General features: G+C 48.6%; 1 protein-coding gene and 1 long non-coding RNA gene across 3 annotated transcripts in view; both read right to left on the bottom strand.

Moving 5' to 3' along the window:
* Window positions 1-2,595, bottom strand: part of TMEM229B (transmembrane protein 229B) — a 38,213-nt gene extending 35,618 nt beyond the window's left edge. Inside the window, exon 1 of one of the 2 annotated variants that reach the window (XM_073895396.1) lies at window positions 2,290-2,595. The gene's annotated coding sequence lies outside the window, so the exon portion shown is untranslated. Of the gene's footprint in view, window positions 1-2,077; window positions 2,171-2,289 lie in introns of those variants that run through there. The other variant, XM_073895398.1, reaches the window with a different exon arrangement.
* A 2,672-nt stretch (window positions 2,596-5,267) lies between these two features.
* On the bottom strand, window positions 5,268-7,842 carry LOC141373177 (uncharacterized). The gene is made up of 2 exons (XR_012378882.1): window positions 7,509-7,842; window positions 5,268-5,674 (listed from the first exon to the last, which is right to left on the bottom strand). It is a non-coding gene; the product is annotated as an uncharacterized lncRNA (long non-coding RNA).
* Between the last annotated feature and the right edge of the window lie 10,795 nt (window positions 7,843-18,637).

An 18,637-nucleotide genomic window follows, 5' to 3' on the forward strand; every position in this document is an offset into this window, starting at 1 on the left:
ATGACACCTCTTACTTTAGAAACAATATATAAATCTGATACAAGTGAAATAAACCCAGTATAAGTTTCCCTAACTTGCTTCACATCTTTCAAGGACCCAAGGCTCTTAAATCACTTTACAAATGTAAAACTTCCTGTCTCATTGCTTTAAGAGAGGGAGTCGGGGGCGCCTGGGTGGCTCAGTCGTTAAGCGTCTGCCGCCGGCTCAGGTCATGATCCCAGGGTCCTGGGATAGAGTCCCACATCGGGCTCCCTGCTCAGCGGGAAGCCTGCTTCTCCCTCTCCCACTCCCCCTGCTTGTGTTCCTGCTCTCACTGTCTCTCTCTGTCAAATAAATAAATAAAATCTTAAAAAAAAAAAAAAAGAGAGAGAGAGGGAGTCGGGGGAGTATCGTTTTCCATCAGACTGTCAGTACATCTGAGGAACAGTCCCCACCAGGGGTGGGGAGGTCAGGCCTCCATATCCTTACTCTCAGTTCTGAGTAAACAGCTTGGGATAAACCCAGTGGGGGGCTGAGCAATAATCAACCCTACCCATTTAGAAGGGAAAGGTCCCCACAAGTCGGCTGGTGGTGCTCTCTGGTCTAGCACCTGCATCTGACTTCCACCACACATGTAGGACTCAGGGGACTTCATTTTCTCCTGCCACCCCTCACTGGTCCTGGAACCTCCCTTACTCCAGTGCCTTTGAATGGCCAAAGTCAACATTACATCAGCTTGTCATCTGGCCTCCAAGGACCTGTTGTCTCCCAGTTACCCCTCTCTGTCCCCAATACAAAGCCTTGGGGTGGAAGGCCAAACCTCACCCCAGCCCACCTCATCCATGTCTCCAGAGCAACATGGCCTAACCTGGTCCAACCACTGGTATCATTAGCCCATTCACAGGAGCCCGCAGGAGAGGCACCCAACAGTCCAGCTCCCCGCCACCCGCAGTGCCTTCTGCCTCCGCAGGCAAGCAGATGTAGTTCTGCCCCACAACCAGGGGAAAACCTAACTCTCACAGTGCCGTCCTTTCTAAGAGGAAGAAAGCCAATGGGGGCAGCCCTGCCACAGAATGGAAGCTGGTGGTCACATGCGAGCCAGCTTGGGGCTGGAGACACCAGCGACCTGGAAGCCGGCCCATTTGTTCTCTAGAGAGAAAAACAGTATACCACCCCCAGGGCAAGCCATTCAGCCCTATATTTTACCCTTCTTCCTGGTTACAGCAAAGAGAGAAACCCAGGTGGTAATATAACCAAAGTCCAAAGGCCAGAGTCACAGCGCATTTGTTACTCAGTCCTGAGAACACAGGAGAATTGGTGAGCAAAGCCCCCAAGGTTACTCTGGCACAGCTCCCTGGGGTCCTGATCTCTTTCTCCAGGGAGGGTTTGAAGTGGCATCAGAACAGCCTAGCGCCCTAAGCTGGGTACCTGAGGCAACCAAATGTACCCCCGAGAAAACCTGGGAGAGGAAGGAAGGAAGGAAAGGGGGTCAGGTTCTGACCGGTCGCTGAAAGGGGAAAGAAGACACCTGGGAAAGAGACCAATGTCTCCCTGCCCTTGCCATGAACAGGGCTGTAATGGTCCCCATCTCAACCCTGCATCTCCCACCCCAGGACCGCGAATCAGAGAGGACAAATGGGAGAGCGGACGGCCAGGCGGCTGGGCCGGGCCTCAGAGCACTGACTCAGAGAAGAGAGGACACCCAGGTGTGCAGTCCACCATCACCCAGTTTTTCCATGCATTCCGGGGAGAAGACGGCAGGGTCATCTTGGCACGGTTCCATCCCCTTCAGGAAAGTCCTCAGCCTCAAACTCAGGAGGGTCAGTGTTTCTCACTCCCATGCCCTGTCTCCCTAGCTCCCACTGAAACTGGCGCCCCCCTCCGCGCTCCCAAGGCGGCCTCAGAGGTGCTCTCCGCCCGGAGGAAGGGGGGGATGTCAACCTTCCGGGCCGGAGATCCCCGCTGGCCCCTTCCTCCTCCCCCCCCACCTCCCCGATACACCTTTGTTTCAGGCGGGGAAAGTTGCCAACGTGCACCCCTTCCCCAACACGCCCCCTTGTGCGCCCATCCCCCGCAGGGAAGCCAAACCCGGGCGCACCTCCTAATCCGCGGCTCGTTCTCCAGCCGGGGCAGCCGCTTCGAAACCGAAAGCAAAGAGGAAGAGGGATCGGGCAGAACCCCCAGCCCGGCCGCCCCGTCTCCCCCATCACTACACCATCCCCGGGCCCCCCGCACTCGGCGCTGCCCGCCCCGCGCGGCCACCTCTACCGGCGGCGAAAAGGCCTCTCCGCGGGCATCCCGGGCACCTACCGGTGCGGGGCCGAAGCTGCAGGCAAGGGCAGGGCAGGGCCGGCCGCCTGCCGGGTGCAGGTGCGGCCAGGAGCGCCGTCTCCCCGGCTCGCTCCCGCTCCTCCTCCCGCGCCGGGACTCGGGGCGCTCTCCTGCGCCGCCTGCTCCCCGCCCCCACGCCCGGAGCTCCGGCTCCCCCCCGCGTCGGGTTGCCGGCCGTGCCTCCCCCACGCCGCCGGCCCTCCAGCGCCGCGCCTAGTCCCGCATTGTGTGGCGGCGCCCGCCGCGGCGGCGCGGGGTCCCGGGGGCTGCAGCCGCCGCTGCCCGGGCCGAACCGAGCCCCCGGCGGCGGCGGCGGCGGCACTCACCCATAGTACGGATGCTGTGCAAACTGCACATGCTCGCGTCTGACAGGCGCGCTGCCTCTGGCCCGGCTTAACTCCTTGCTCGCCCGCTCGCCCGCTCGCCCGCTGGGTCCGCTGCCCCGCCGACCCCGTCGCCCGCCCCGCCGCCGCCCGCCTCCGGGAGTCGACCGCACCCCGGGCGCCTGGAAGCGCGCCCTCCCTCGGCCCAGGCCGTGGCGCAGGTGGCTGCAGTGCAGAGCTGCTCGGCGGTCCCTGCCCCTGCCTCCCCGCCTGCAGCTGAGGCGTCCGCAGGAGCAGGGGGGAGAGGACCAGCCCGCGTCCCTCACCTCCCAGCTTGCAGGAGTTGTGGGGACTGCGCGTACAGCGTCCGCTGTGGGCATACTGCAGGTCTCCGCCAACTGAGGGCCACGGACCATGTGGTGTTGCAGACCCACTATGTGCCAGCATTGTGTTCTGTGCAATCCATTCATTGAATCAGTCCTGCCAGGTCATTTTTATTGTCCTCATTTTCAAGATGGAGAAACTGAGGCCTATGGAAATTAAGGAATTTGCCTAAGGCAAGGTCTGAAGCTCCAAGGCCCACATTTGGTTTATACTGAAAAGATTAAACACAGGTTGTTCTTTCTGAGGTCAGTCTAGATTTCTTCTCTTAGAAGGTGAAAAAAATTAATGGATGTCATCTGGAAAGCCTGGAGATTCTGGAATATGGATCTTGGGAAATGAGTGAGAGGGCCCTGATATCAGACAGGCTGGTCAGACAGGTCCTAGGTCCTGCAGAGGGGCTGAGCAGGGAGTGGGAATGTAATACAACCCCTATCCCCACTCCAAGCCTCAGTTCTGGCACTGGGTATGGCAGCCAAGAGGAAAGGACTTTTTTGGTTTGTATGTTTAATTTATAGGTAATGACCCCTGAGGTTGTCTTTTTCTAAACAGTCCATTCTGAGGGGGCAGGCGTCCTTTTCTAATTAACACACAGACCTTAGGTGTGCCTAGGCCTGATCTCTCCTAGCCCTCTAACTTATTTTTCCCACATGCCACAGTGACAAAGGCTTCTCACAGCTCCAGAGCAGCACTGAGTCTTCAAAGAAAAGGAACCTGAAGATCCAGCTAGTCTCCCCGTCTGGGTGAGAAGCTGGGCTGCTTTCCAACTACCTGAACCTAATCTGATCCTATGTCTTCTGATTGTTTGATGGGGCCGTGACTCCTCCGTCAATCTCCTGTCCCTAGCCAGGATATTCAAAGGTCAAAAAAGGTGTTTCCAGCTAGGGATGGGCAATGTGGACAAGGAGTTCTAAGGCCACCCCGTCCACACCTAGTTCTGAGGCTGGCTGAATCATTCCAGAAGGAAAGCACTGGGGTTCCATGAGGGCAGAAGGAATTATATTGGATTTCTCAAACCAGTGTAGGAAGTACACAGCCATGTGGATCCAGTAGCAAGAGCTCTTGGCTCCCCTGAGTTAGTTTCTTCTTTCATAAGTATGTTGTGATGTGGAAATGCAAGTTGGTGCAGCCACTCTGTTAAATAGTATGGAGGTTCCCCCAAAAATTGAGAATAGAGCTACCCTACAACCCAGCAATCACACTACTGGGAATTTACCCCAAAGATACAAATGTAGTGATCCAAAGGGGCACCTGTACCCCAATGTTTATAGCAGCCACGTCCACAATAGCCAAACTATGGAAAGAGCCCATACACAATGGAATATTACACAGCCATCAAAAAATGAAATCTTGCCATGTGTAACAATGTGGATGGAACTAGAGGGTATTATGCTAAGCAAAGTAAGTGAATTAGAGAAAGACAATTATCATATGATCTCACTGATATGCAGAATTTAAGAAACACGGCAGAGAATCATAGGGGAAGAGAGGAAAAAATGAAACAAGACGAAACCAGAGCGGGAGACAAACCATAAGAGACTCTTAATCTCAGGAAGCAAACTGAGGGTGGCTGGAGTGGAGGGGGGCGGGGGGATGGGGTAACCGGGTGATGGACATTAAGGAGGGCACGTGATGTCACAAGCACTGGGTGTTATATAACACTGATGAATCACTGACCTCTACCCCAGCAACTAATAATACATTATATGTTAATTAAAAAAATAAGTATGTTGTGATGACCCAACAATATAATCCGTGTACGGTCCTCAGTACACAGTGGGCCTTCGATAACAGGACAGTGTTTTCTGCTGGGAGTAAGGCAGGGAGTGGGCAGAAGGGATCGGAGCTACAGCAAGGCTCGTGGGCTGTCCCTGGAACACTATCAGAGAGACAGGGGGCAGCCCCCTCTCAGGAACACCTTAGCAAGAAGGGGCTTTGGTTAGTCTGGCAGCAAAGCCCACCTACTGAAGAAGGACCTCCCTTGTGCTCTCTTGCCTCAGAGGCCCAGTTCTCCCACTCTGCTTCTCAGTCCGCGGCTGGGAGCTGACTCGGCTCCCTCCCTGGCTCTGGGAGGCAGCATTGCACAGAAGAACACAGAATGGGCTGTTAAGGCAGATAATCTGAATTCCGGGGGACTTATCCTAATGGACAGTATGTACAGTGCCTAGTGTCCATAATATTTTAGGGCCCACAAAAATGTTTAAATTTCTTTCAAAATCAGAGACAAAAAATAAACTTTGAGATCAAAGAAAATGTTTTCATATATAATTTTAATATTTTCATCCTTAGTATAGAAGCCAAATTGTCAGTTACAGAATCAAGAAGAAGGAAGGGTAAGGAACCAAGGCACAAGGCTTGGCATCAGCCGGTCTCTACTGTATCCAGCTCTCCCATGGACTTAACTGCACGATCTGGGTTTTCCTCATTCCTAAATTAGGAATCATTGCTTCCTAACAAAAATTCATATAATGCCTTAAAATTAACATATCGTTTTCTCTTTGGGGAAGGCAGCTATTTTAACCCTCATTTTATAAATGAGGAAATCCAGACTCAGAGAGATTGCATGGTTTGATTAAGGCTATACAGCTAGTAAAGGCAGAATGCAGGTCAAACTCAGGTCTTCTGACATTCCATCCAAGGTCCTTTATGACCGTCTGCACCTAGAAAATTTCGAATAAGATTAGGTATGTACAGGGCAGAGCAGTCGGCACCAGAAGCAGACCTAAAAAGAGCATCTGTGGCAATGGTGTGTCCCCTGGCTTTTCACCCAAGGAATGCTGAGACCAACGTACCATGCTGTGGGAGGGGATGGGCAGGACGATGCCAGGTGAAGGTAGGCACAGTCATAGTAACTCTAGTGGTTCAAGTACAGATTCCAGGTGGAAGGCATGGGACAGACCAAGCTCTACTGCACTAACACACACCAAAGGATGGCAGCCCCTCCTTTGTCTTCCTGTCTTAGCAAAGCAAGCTGGATTTGAGTCCAGATTCCACATCCTAGCCAGAGGTCTTAAGGCTATTTATTTAAACTTTCTGAGGCTAGATTCTCATCTACAGAATAGAATGGCAATAATCCCCAACCCCCTGGCTGTCATAAGCATAAATAAGATAATTTTAGATATCTAGCATATTGTCAGGCACATACACGTAATGAGAAGTCCCTGCCATAGTAGGCAGTTAATAATTCTTGCCACATCTCTCTTCTACCATCAGGTAGGGAAAAAGAGAGTCTTTCAAGTGTCCTTGTAGTCTCTAAAGTGTCTTGAATAGTTTAGGTTCTCAGCCATGTTTTCTGAAAGACAAGAACTCTTCTGCCCTTTTACTAAGCAAACCATCCATAAAGAGGTTGCTCTTGTCCACCATAAGTCATTTTCTTGATGACTTTCAAGAGAAACAGAAAGATTTCTGTATACTTGTTAGAGAGAATTGGTTTCCTGGGGGTTGCCCTCTGACCACAAGTCAGGAGCAATGTGGCTCAAGAGGGTGATTTCAGTGGGGGGACCGGGCCCATAGCCAGATCAGGAAGGACCTGGGAGGGAGCCCGAGCGTGGAAATTGGAGGCCAAGAGAGAACTGTCTCTTGCATAGTACATGTATTTTCATAGTCCATCCCAGATGCTGGGAGAAGAAAGCAATAAGTGGGTTAGGAGCCGAGGAAGCATTGAAGCCAAAGGCAATCTCAAGATTGGAATAATGTGGACCAGCTTTACAGGAAAACCAGCTGGGTAAGAGACAACTGGAGAAACCTCAGGCCACTGATCCTAACAAGCATACAGGAAGTCTATCTGTTTCTCTTGTAAGTCATCAAGAAAATTGCTTGTGGTGGACAAGAGCAACCCCTTTATGGATGGTTTGCTTAGTAGAAGGGCAGAGAAGTTCTGTCTTTCAGGAAATATAGGCATGGTCTTGGAGGTCAAGACAATCATCGGGAGTTTGACAATGGGGGAGTCTTTTTGTAGTGGTCCCTTCTGGAAATAGGAAGGAAGGGTCATAGATTAAAGAGTGAACCTGCATCATTTAGGAATCTTTGGTTGCAAGGAACAGAAACTGACTAGCTATCTTAAGTCTGAAAGGAATTTCTTGGAAGGATACGATCAGAGGGCTCACAGATTTGAAGGGAATGATGACAAAACAAACTCAAAAAGGTTAGAACCAGAACAGCACTGGGAGCCCGGGTAGTAGGAAGTAATTGAGAGTCTTCTCAGGGCTCTGCTGTTAAACAACTGGGCTTCAATCTCTCTCTTTTTTTTTTTTTTAAGATTTTATTTATTTCTTTGAGAGAGAGAGAAGAGACAGAGATAGTGAGAGAGAGCACGAGCAGGGAGGGGAGGGAGAAGCAGCCTCCCCGCTGAGCAAGGAGCCTGACGCGGATCTCCATCACAGGACCCTGGGATCACGACCTGAGCCAAAGGCAGATGCTTAATGGACTGAGCCACCCAGGTGCCCAGGACTTCAATCTTTTTATCACTTTTACTCCTGTTAGAGTCAAACTTACCTAAGTTGAGTCAGGCATCTACCTCTTGGCCAGGAAGGGCCGGCAGGATTCTCTGACATAGGCTCTACCAGCACCCGCATCATGATTGAGAGGTAAGCAGTGAGAGAGAAATCAAAGAGCAGTTTCCCAAAGGAGGCCAAAGGCTGCTACACAGCCCCGTGCAGCAAATGTCCATGCCACGGGGGAAGCAGACAGCACAGGGAATTTGCACCTGACTCAGTGCCCTGGTAGAGTTCTTAGCTATGAAAGACGGTGAAGGGAGAAACACATAAGCCTCAAAAAAGTAGCAGGAAGCTCTGAAAAGTACCAGGACAGGAAGGCATAGTTTGCTTAATAAAGTCACTGCTCATTCTGGGGTTGGTATAGAGCTGGAAACAGGCAGATGTTCTATGGACTTTTGCAACTCCGAGCTGTGCTCCGGAATGGGTGAACTGTGATAAGGGGAAGTGAGTTGCAAAAGGTTGTTACGAAAATGTCCTCAAATGTTCACAAAATGATGCCTCTGAAAGGGGAAAAGGGGTACCAGTAGAGGGGGAAGAGACGTTAAACCCCAGGGAAATGCTCAACAGCCTGCGGATTTATCAGAAGTTTTGCTCTCCATATGTCTATGTGGGAAAGGGGTATGAACTTTCACAGAGCTCTCAAAATAATGTGTGTGTTCCTACTTTGGTATTTAAAAGTCACGTCCTCTCCCTTTTTTTAGTCATCAAAAAGAAAATGCAACAGATAAGGACTATTCAGTATTCATGAACACCTCGAGCCTGAAAATGAAGAACTCACCATTCTGTGATAATGTGAATTCATCCATAAAGCATTAAGACATTAATGTGTGTGCACTAAGACAGCCCTGGAAATTAGTGCAGTTTCATGAGATTAGCAGTAAATTAGGGGGGTGGGGAAAGGCTAATGCTAAAAGAAATCGAAGTGAGAATATGAAAACATACATTGAAATTACGCTGCTTCATACTTTTATGCGTTGAGTTTAACTGGGAAGGTTGTAAATTTAGTGGTGGGGAGGGTGAGACAGAGTTCATTATAAAACTTAGGAATCATGGAGAGAGCTACCCCCACTCCCCAGCTGCTCTCATTTCCGACTCAGCAGTCAGCCCAGGTGCTGGGCAAATTGGAAAGAATTTCTGCCCTGGAGATTAGAAACCAAACTCCAAGCTGGTCACCTCCCCTCCGTGCCTCCCTTTGCCAGGATACAAGGAGCTTAGTCGTCTGAGGAGGGACAAAGGGATATTGTTAAGGGAGCCCGCTTTTGAGAAGGCTTTGCAACTAAAAGCTTTTATGCTGCTATCTAAGCCATTCTGCCTTGGGGGCAGGGGGGAGCACTGTGTGCCTCTCCCAACTTCACTGTATCCGTTCAAAGAGAAACTTCAGCCAGACACCAGGATTGCAGAAGGATATCTTGGGACTTGGCAACACTAATAGGCTAAGAATTTCTATCACAACATCTCATCAAGTCCCAATTCTGGGCCCGACTCGGTCCTGGGATGGGTGAGAGTGGGAAAATCTTTCTTTTTGTAGATCTGAGGCAAAAGGTCTCTGCCTCAGGAGCTGGCTCTGAGGCCACCCAGCTTGGAGCTGGGGTGTGGGTGGGGGTGGGGTGTGCAGATTGCATCACCAAGGGTAGGAGAAAACCTGTTTCAATTCTTTTTACCCTCCTTGCCTTGGCCCTTCTAGAACTCTGCCATCTTCAGGAAAGGCTTGCATAAGCCTGAGAGGTTGATGATCCCAGGGACTCTGAGTTGTCTAGGGAATTAGTTCAATTAGGCGTCCTATTAGTCTCAGATGCTAATTAATTAGTAAGTATGTATTTAGTGTCTTCTCTTCCCAAGCACTGTGCTGTTGTGAGGACTGACCTGACTTCAAGGAACTTGTTACTCAATTCAACAAACATGAATGTACTGGGCTAAGGATCAGGGTCACACAAGTAAAGGGAGCACACACAGGAGGTAGAGAGATTGAGACCTACGCACGTAGCCATGACAACAATACACAATGGTCTGTAACCACAAAGCATTACTCCCTGCTCCTAGCTTTAAATTCTGTACCTCCTGTGCCTTGGAAGGTCTGTGATTATTTGCCTTCTATGACATGGAGCTGTTTCCATGACCTGGCTTTCTCTCTACTACCCTCTATAAAGGAAACTCTCCACCTTGACTCAAAATTGACGAGTATATGCAAATGTATACACTTTTTTCTGTCAAAAGACTCCGCCCCCCCTTCTTGCCCACAGCTTAGGTCAAGGTGCTGTGCTCGGGACATGCTTTCTCTCACATACCTAGGAAGGAAGCAATGCCATCTTTGGTGGATTTTCTTTCCTATCTGTGGGTTGTTATGTTGGGTATATAGAGCTGTGACCTCCTCCAGGGAAGACAGTAGACAGGTCTGGGGACAGGGAGGGAAGAAGAGTGGGGTTTCCAATGACACAAAAAAGAACTTGGCACTGCTGAGTGCTTTGTCTGGAACTGCATGTTTGTGTTCAGAGTGCAGGATCTGAGAAGAGAACTGGTTGCTCAGGGGCCTCCTCTTGACCCAGTAAGTACCCTTTGGGGTGTTGGTATAATGGGAAATTACTACTGTAGCCTATCTCTGAGCTTTTACTATTTAAATCCAAATTTTTGTTCTAGGAAGACACTGGGCTCAGTGGGTCCCACTCCCTGTCCTGCCACTTGATAAGCAGGCTAAATGGAGTTGGATGATGTCCCAGAAATCCAAGAACGTCAAGGGAAGGGTCTGAGGGTCTCCAGTACTACCATTAAGGAGTATGGATAAACATGGGTGAGTGTGGAGGGGTGAGAAGTGGTGGAGGGAAAGAAAATGGACGCTGGACTGTCTCCTTGAAATCATTCACCATACTGCTCCTGCCCAGAGCCCCATGAAGTCAGTCCTCTGGAATACATCCAACTAGCCACATGTTCCTTCTTCCCTCAAGTGGAGAACGTGGCTGAATACATCATTTCCTTTGCAGGATGTAAATGGACTTGGATTAGAACTAGGCCCAAGTTAACTCTGTCCCCAGACTTGTGTCTGCTCCTTCAAGACCTGGACACCTGCCAGACCACAAGAACACAGTACAGAACAGGAATCCAGTAATGCTATTGTGGTCGTAGCTTAATTGCTCTGAAGAGGTAACAAGGATCCGGGCAACATCAAAAGCATGTGAGTCCCCTCTGATCTGAACATCGACCCCCAATTCTCCCAGGTGTCCACTCACACTATCCCTCCCCAGGACCTTTAGTTGTTCGAGGCCGTGACTCAAAGGGATTGGCATTAAACTTGAGGGATGGGAAGCGACAAGGGCAAATTCTGGCTCTTTGGCAGACTGTGGCTATACTGAGTTAGTTGTCAACTTCCCTGAATCTCAGCTTTCTACATTACATCTACATTACATCTACATTGATGAGATCAATACTTGAAAAACTTCTTAATTGTTTATTAGAAAAATGATTCATACTCCTTGTAAGACATTTGCATAATATAGAAAAGAACAAAGCAGAAACTAAAAACATTACACCAAATTTCTACACCATTAATGTTTGGGGAAAAAAACCTTCCACTCACATTTATGTACATGGATATATATGTAGTTCTGTATACATACAGTTTTACATAAAATAATTCATATTATATACATTTTTCTAGAAATTGTTTCACTTGACATTGAGGAATGAATACCTTTTAGGGCACCTGGGTGGCTCAGTTGGTTAAGCGTCCAACTCTTGATTTTGGCTCAGGTCATGATCTCAGGGTCATGAGTGAGATCGAGCCTGCATCAGGCTCTGTGCTGGGTGTGGAACCTGCTCAAGATTCTCTCTCCCTCTCATTCTGCCCCTCCCCCACTCCCTCCTTCTCTAAAAAAGAAAAAAAAATCATAAACTATGTCAGGGAAAGCAGGGATTTAGAGTGGAGGGAAAGGTCCCAGAAAAATTTTAGTGATCCTTATCCTTAAATAGCTTCCAACCTTAGGTACATTACTACATATGTACATTATCTTCCACTGGTTTGAATGGCAAGGATATTTAGGGAAATTTCTTATTCTGAATATTCCAGTGGATTTATCTCAACACTCAAACTTTGCTTCTCAAAGAGCCATGCTCTTCCCAAGAGTATTTTTTCCTGAGAGATCCTGAGTCCACATAAGAACAATCCCCTAATGCCCTGTAGGGAAATTCCTGCTTTCAGGAACAGACCATTCCAAAGCCATCTGAGAGTCTCCCCAGTGGCCAATGGAGCAACACGTAGTGTTTGGAAGGAACAACAGTCATGTGTTACCCCTAGAGCAAAGTCTGTTGCTTCTGATCCTAGGAATCGGGGTGTTCTGTTCCATCACCAACCTCCCTTCTTATGTATGAGACCTGTTGGCTCTACCTGATTCCTTTGGGTGGTCCCCACACTGTAATTGGAAAGGGACCCTCTTCTGGACCCGAACCAGGAAATTCAGAATGTGGAAACTGCATTTTGGAAAGGTGCACTGTCCGTACCAACTCTCTGAAATCTCCAAAGCTCATTTTTACATAAGCAAATCTTCCAATCTGTGGATTCCCTCGGTACTCTGAGTTGAGCGGTCTGGTTCTAGCTCCATGTCTCATCGCTTTATCTGTGGCAGAGGGAAGATGATCCTTAAACTGCAGCTTGGACTTTTGCAGCAGAGACTCTTCCTGTTCCCACTCTTGTGCCATGACTGGGTGAGAGATGCCTGGAAGAAGCGCCAAGCTGATGGTCTGTGCACTGCTGAAGCCAAGTGTTCAGAGCTGGGAAGGGGAGAATGTTCTTTATGTCTTTCTTTACCTTCATCCTTTAGTACCACTAAGTTTTCCGGTCTCTTCCCTGAAACCATGCAACACTGAACAGGAACAAAGTATACAGTTTAAGGTTTAAAGTCTCCACTTTAGGCAGAAGTTAAAGCCCCATTAACCAACTCCTTTCAAGGTGACCAAAGCATGCACTGGTCAGATCAGAAGGGAAGAGATCTGTCCCTAGGCATGGCTGGGAGTAGGAATGCTGGAGCTCGGATTCTTTAAGAAAACAAAAGCCATCCTGGGGAGCCTGGATGGTGCAGGCGGCTGAGCCACCAACTCTTGGTTTCAGCTCAGGTGGTGATCTCAGGGTTGTGGGATCGATCCCCACATCAGGCTCTGTGCTCAGTGCAGAGTCTGTTTGAGATTCTCTCTCCCTCTCCCGCTTTCTCTCGCGCTCTCTCTCTCTCAAATAAATAAATCATTAAAATGAAAAGGAAAAAAATAAAACAAGCCATCCTGACCACCAGATGGCGCTGAGAGATAGCTTCCCCTGTGCTGGCTAGAAGCTGGTCACCTTGGGGACTTTGAGAGGGAAGACAGATTATGTCGCCTGGACTAAACCCCCTTCATAAAAAGGAGCTGGCAAAGAGGGCTTCCAATAGGATCTAAGACCTGACACTCACAAAGCCCCTGAATCTGAGAATAACGATCATAAGCATGACAGATGAAGGCTTGATTGATCAAAGCAGATAACTGACCGACTGGTTTCATGATAAACCCTTGGGGGAAGGAAGGAGGAAGAGCTGCAAGGGTTAGGTCTGCTCATTCCATCCAAGTATTTCATGTCTTGCCATCCCTGTGAATTCGGCAGCATTTGTTGGCTCACTTTTACAGGAACCACTCAGCCTGGAAGGTGCCCTGCAAGGAAGCTCCCGTGTCCTTGAAGCAGAGGGACCCCTACTCACAGCCCTGCGTGTAGATCTCCACCCAGTCAGGTGAAGCAGCCGCTCAGAGAGGGGAGGCCGAGGGGCACAGAGAGTCCCTCCACAGTCCAGTTTGCCCAGGAATGAGCCACATGTTCCTCGATGCTCTCCCTTCCCTCTTCCCGGTCCACAGTGGACACTCACCAAGCATGTACTCAAAGTGTGAAAGCAGAACCCTAGCCCACCAGACCTCTCCCATGGTCTGTCATCAGCCGAAGAAGTAATAATAAAGGCCAACATCTACTCAGCACTTGCTATCTGCCAGGACTGAGCTAAGTGCCCAAGCTGGAATTTGAACTCTGGAAGTAGAATCCCAGAGGCGACACACTGTCGCCCTGAGAACTCAAATGTCTGAGGCTGCCACACACTGGGCAGAAGAAAAGGGGCAGAGGTGCTGCGACCAGCTCCCTGAGTAGCCTGAGTTCCCTTGGCTTCTTAGAACCCCAGAGTCTCTTCCCGCATGGGCTCCCAAGGCTGCTGGAGAACCTGCCACTGACTTGAAGCTGGTCCCTCCTGCCCCCTGATGGGAGCCACCATTGTTTTCAACTGCGATGAAAACGGATGGAGAAGTAAGACTGTTGGTTTAAAACCCTGATGTTGTAAGTTCTCAAATGATCAAGAATCCCACTTAGCTGGCTGGATTTACCTAGTTCTCATTCCCCAAGCTCTATCAGCTCCCCACTCAGCTTCCCTTTTAACCTCGGGGCCACCTCCTCTTCTCCCTCCCCACCCCTATCCTACTGAACCCCCCTCTGCCTGGCTCTCTCTTGCCTGGGGAGCTCACAGCTGCACTGGACAGATCATTTTGCACTGATATCTGTTGTAATTACATCAGTTCTACCCTGTGCTCCCCTCTGGAGCTGGTGTTCCTCTCTGAGAAAATCACTGGCATGTTGGAATATGATGTATGACAAACCAGTCAATACCAGGCACCCTATTGGTCTAAGGATCATGAAAATACAGACCCCTGGGCCTGCTGATCTCAATGTGCAGGGCCTCCATCCATATTTTTAATCAGCAGCCCTAGGGTTTTATGATATAAGGTTAGTGGGAAATCACTGCCTTCCCTCTTATTGGGGTCCTTCTTAACCAGCCCTTCCTTCCACCCATTGCTCTTTGTTAGCTTCCAAGTCTCTAGTCTCTGGGCACCTTGCTAGTTCTTTATACCTCCATTTAGTAACACTTACTAGGTGCATATGATATGCTGGACACTGGAGCAGACCCTTTATCCCCATCTTTACAATTACCCTCTAGGGAAAGAATACCGAGTGCTGCTTCCCTGCTCTCTGCCTGGCTCTGTCTGCCTCTGCTGGCTCTGGAGCCCACAGCTGGACTGGAGAGGTCATTTGCCATGTTCCCCACTGGGAAGACCCAGGATTCAATGGCAGGCATATTTGGTTTTGAAGTCTATGTCCTGAGTTCATTGGTCACGCTTGCCACACTGTGTTTCCTCACACGGTGCCTGGAAAATGGCAACTACTCCATAAATATTTGTTCCTGAATAACTGAATGAATAAATGAAAGACGAGCCCATGCCCAAAGTTAAGACACCTCCCCCTCCCAACACACACACACACACACACAGAATTCTGTCTCTGGACCATTTCATTTCCTTCCTACACTGCATCTCTCTACATGTCTGGTCACTGCCTTCCTACCTGAGTTGGACAATGACTCTGAGCCGCCCTGGCTGCTCCCAGAGATTCAGCGGTAGAAATTGCCTCCTGAATTCTCCAGACCCAAGAGCTGCGAAGCTCGGCCTCTGGCTCCTGAGATAGAAGACTGGACCAGGACTGGCCCCTGGGCTCCTGGGATTCTGAGGCCCCTTCCCCGTCTCCTCTCCCTCCCTTTCCTCCTTTAGTCTCCTTCCAACAACAACCGAGAACAAGGCCCTGAGGGCAGAAGAAGGGGTGCTTGATTTGGGAGGGTTTCGGTGAAGCAGGGTTTCTCTGGAGCCCAGTGCCCCTCTCAGAAAAAACAGTGATGTTTGGGAAGTGGGGTTTCTAGAATGCACAGGACATGGGAAGATGAATTCTCCAACATTTCACCAGTTCTCCTAGAGTTACTACTGTCTCTCAAGATAACTTTCTTATCTATTGCAATCTTGCTACAGAGAGAGCTCCTTGAGATACCACTACCTCTTGACCTAGTAGAGTAGATACTAGGGACCTGGGAGAATATCTGATAAACATTAGACCTCCAGCAAATATTTGTTCAAAAAATGAATAACAAAAGCAACCATTTATATAGCATTTGCTACCTGCCAGACACAATACTATCTCATTTAATCATAAAAGGCAAGAATTATTATCATTTGACAAATGAGGAATTAATTAAGCACCTGCCCTATATCGACATGGTATAGATGATACTTGAACTGATGTTTGGCCAGTTCTGTGGTCCCCATTCTTTCCCACAGTACTGCCCAGGAAACCAAGCACAGACTAGGATGCTGTTATATTGACCCTGTAGGAATTTATTCTTTAACTATTTCAGTCTAAAACACATGTTGTGTGTGTATAATCCCTGGAGGGATTAGTTATCATCTGAAGTGTTCTAATCAGGAATCCCGCACTCTAGAGGGTGGCTACATAAGCACTTCAAATGGCATCAAAGCCTATACCAACAGGCTGAATGTGCTGAGGTATGCTAGAGGTTTTCAACAGAAGGAGTTAGCCAGAAAGACGATCTGGGCCCTCACATGAATAATGTGGAGGAACCAGATCAGGCCAACCCCCTGACTCCCATGAAGCAGGTTGTAGGAATTTTTGTGCCTGCTTGCTAATAAAAATCTGTGTAACTGGCAGAATCTTGGCCATTCTTACTAACCCACCTGTAGGAGGTTATGGAGAAGGAGATGAACGGTCTCCACTCATCTCTAATCTCCGTGGGCCACGAGTATAGGAACCTGATAAGCGCCAAAGGACCAAATTGGTTCAGACCTGTTCATAGTGAGTGACCACCAAGGCCTCTCAGAAAAGTAAAAGGAGACTCTCAGCTTCAGTGACCCAACCGAGCCTTGGACTCTGAGCACACAATGGCTTTCTTCCTCTCTGTCTGCTGTCAGGCCACTGTCATAATAAGTGAACATCAAACAGGAATGAGCTTTAGGTGTTGTGAATACCATTTCTGCATGGACCCACAGAGGAGTCTGGGGGCTCAGAGCCTTTCCAGCAGGCTCCCACCAGCCTTCCGCCTCTCTCCTCTCTCTCCCGCTACTGCTCCAGTCAAAGATGGTGTCCAAGATGGCTTTTTCCTTACTTTAGTTTTGCAAAGTTCCCCTCGGCTGTGGTGAATCTCTCATAATCTTGTCTTTTCCTCCAATTCTAAATATTCTGACCTGAAAGGTAGCTGTGCTGAGGAAATAATTTCCCCACTTTACCACAGGACAAACTGAGGCCAGAAGCAAGGCGATGGTTTATCCAAGCTTACAGTTGGGCATCTAATGGAGCACCTGGAACAACTTCAAAGTCAGCTATCATGAATGAATGAATGAACGAATGAATGAAAGGGAAGGAGAGAGGGAGGGGAGAAGAGAAGGATATCAGCATCAGCTGATGTTATTGTCTGGATGTGGTCAGTGGCCAGTTTGACTCAGTCTCAGATCCACAGAAGGCTACAGAGAAGGTGACTTAAGACAGAGAGATTATGGGGAATAGACAGCGTCTCGTCGTCTCAACCCTTAATTCCAGGGTTAAGTTAGGGGTAGGCCAGCCTGGAGGTCCATAGCAACTCCTCCCTGGGATGGGGTGGCATGGGAGGGCTGCGGTTAAGGGTGACGGGGGAGCCAGGCTTCCCTCACTGAAGGCCATACAGCTGCCTTTACTGACTGGGACTAAGCAGGGAGGGGAAGGAGACACCAGAAATCCAACCAGAGTTGGTGGGGAGGTGGGCAGAACCTCCCCGGGCTGCCAGCATGCGGTGACTGGGGTCAGGCAGAGGAGGCAACATCAGCAAAGAAGGCTGATGGGACAATCCCTAGCATTAGATGGGAAACTCTGCCCCTCCTGGGACCTTCCCTGCTAGGCTGGTTATTGATGACCTGCAGCCCCTGAGGAATACTGGGCTCTAGGGTTATGGGAGGCACTCTCTCTTTGGAACAGAGGAGGGGAAGAGCCCATTCTCCTCTAGGCATCTGGTGAGTATTAGGTAGGGACTAATAATGAAAACTGAAGAGCTATAAAACTCAGCTATAAAGGACATTATCCATTATCCATATTCCCAATTGGGGAAATTTTAATATGGTCCGTATGGTAGATGACAGTATTGTACCAATGATAGGTTTCCTAAGTGTGATAGTATTAAGAGAATACCTTTGTTCTTAGGAAGGTACATGTTGAAGTATTCAGGGGTAAAAGGTCATGATGTGTACAACTAACTCAAATGGTTGAGGAAAAGAATGATATGTTACAACATATTATATATAATATACTAAAATATATGTAAATATATAAAAATATACACAATATATAATAGAAATAGGTAACATAAATATATAACATAATGTAATATATATAATATAATAGATATTATATTGGTGTAAAGACAGAGAGAGAGCAAATGTGGCAACCATGTTAACAACTGGTAAATCTAGGCAAAGAGTATATGGGTGTTTAACGCACTGTTTTTTGCAACTTCTGTCAGTTTGAAATTTTCTTTTTTTTTTTACGATTTTATTTATTTGTCAGAGGAGAGAGCACAGCAGGGGGAGTGGCAGGCAGAGGGAGAAGCAGGGTCCCCGCAGAGCAGGGAGCCCAATGCAGGACCCTGGAGATCATGACCTGAGCCGAAGACAGACGCTTAACCATCTGAGCCACCCAGGCACCCAGTTTGAAATTTTCAAAATAAAAGCTGGCGGGGGGGGGGGCGGAATTTGAGGGAAGAAGAATAGCTATCACTTATTGAACAATGGCTGGATCCTAAAATTTATGTAGCTCTATTATCTGATTTCATCCTCAAACCAACTCCAGAGAGAGACATTATGATTCGCGTATTAGAGGAAAGGAAACAGAGTCCCAAGGAGGCTAAGGAGCTTGCTTCAGTTTACAGAGCCGGGATTGAGAGAGCCCAAAGGAAGGGGGAGGTCACAGGGAGGAGTGCAGGGGGAAGACTAGAGGCTAACACTTCTTTGAGCCTTTCTGTGTGCTAGCAGCGTTTTAAAATCATCCATGCACATGAACTCATTTAATCCTCCCTTCCTAAAAGCTTTGTACTTTGTGATAAATCACTTAATTGGTGTGGTGGGAGGGAACGAAGAGGCACTCAAAACACACTGATTGAAGTGTAGGTGGGTGCAGTCTCCTCTGAGGGCGACTTGGTTGCATCTATTGAAATTTAAAATTCATATTGTGTTTAGAGCCAGCAATTCCACTTCTAAATATTAATCCATAAAGATAGC

Source organism: Callorhinus ursinus, unplaced genomic scaffold (genome assembly GCF_003265705.2).
Source record: "Callorhinus ursinus isolate GAN/ISIS: 27379988/994484 unplaced genomic scaffold, GSC_fseal_2.0 scaffold8, whole genome shotgun sequence".
NCBI lineage: Eukaryota > Metazoa > Chordata > Mammalia > Carnivora > Otariidae > Callorhinus > Callorhinus ursinus.